This window comes from Acomys russatus, chromosome 24 (genome assembly GCF_903995435.1).
Source record: "Acomys russatus chromosome 24, mAcoRus1.1, whole genome shotgun sequence".
Lineage (NCBI taxonomy): Eukaryota > Metazoa > Chordata > Mammalia > Rodentia > Muridae > Acomys > Acomys russatus.
In genome coordinates, this window is record NC_067160.1 from 48,665,322 (window position 1) to 48,666,731 (window position 1,410).

Here is a 1,410-nt window from a genome sequence, read left to right on the forward strand (position 1 = left end):
GGGCAGCTGCTGGCCCACGTAGATGACCCTTCCAGGTCCAGCCTCCTTCAGGGACCCACCTGAGGGGAAAGTGGGTTTTTGCTAACACACTCTGAGGGGCTCGGCCTGTCCTGCCTGCTCTTTGTTTTTCTAAAACCTCTTGGGTCAACACCAGGGCCACCCAGCGTCCCCTCTACCCACTCAGAACTGTGAGGTGAACCAGCTTGGCTTAGTCATTCTGACGAGTGTATGCACTTCAGAGGTCAGGGCCATCCTTAGCTACATAGAGTCCAAGGCTACCCTGGGCTATGTGAGACTGCTTTAGAAAAACTAACTAACTAACTAACTAACTAACTAACCAACTAACCAACTAACTAACTAACTAACTCAACAGGACTGGGGCTATAGCTGAGGGGCACAAGGGTTGCCTCACATAAAAGAGGCCCCAGATCCATCTTCAACACTGAAAAAGTAAGTATGCAGATAATCCAGTAAATACGATGGCTGGTAAATGAGAAGATGCCATTTTCCTGGTTAAGCTGGAAATCTCTCTCCGGAAACACCCCTCTCAGGGGCCTGACTCCCCCTCTGTGTGCAGGAGACACTCACAGGACTTGCTGTCACAGTACTCTGTCACTACAATTGGCTGTCTCTTTCCTCCCCCACCCCACCTTTCCCACCCCCACCCCCCCAAGAGCCAAACCCAGGTCCTCTGCAATAACAGCATGTAACTGCGGAGCCATTTCTCCAGTCCTCCCCTCCCCTCCCCTTTCTCCTGTCCTCCTTCCTCCCCTCCCCCCTTGTGCCCGCCTCCTGTGTTCCTTCCTTCCTTTCTTCTCCCTCCCTTCTTTCTCCTTCCTCCCTATCCTTTCTTCCCATCCCGCTCTTTTCTTTCTTTCTTTCTTTCTTTCTTTCTTTTTCTTCTTTCCTTCTGTGGAATTTGTCCCCAGTCCCTTGCTCTAGTTCTCACAGGGACAGCCATGGGCTTTGCTACCTTCATCCCTTCAAGGGTCCCACTCTTGCTCACTTACTCATGGCTCTTCCTGCTTTGAAGAAAACTTTTGTCTGAACTGCCCCCGCCCTACTCCTACCCTCATCTCTGAGTCTCTTAGCCTTGTACTTGCCAAGATGAGGAGGATGGCCTTGAACTCCTGACCCTCCTGCGTCTACCTCCTGAGTGCTGGGATCACAGGCGTGGCCCCCAACACTGGCCTCTGGGTTTCAAGAATGCAGTTGACTCCATGTGTTATCTAAGAAAACCAAGTAGCCCCGTTCCTCTGGGCGAGTCCCTCTAGCCACAGTGACAGAGGTGGCGGGGGTGGGGGGGGGGTGGGTGGGGCAGGAGTGCGACTTCTGTCAGCTGGGCAGCACCGGACAAGTGACTGCTGATCATCAGCCTCGGTTTTCTTCCTGTAAAATGGGGCAGTGCCC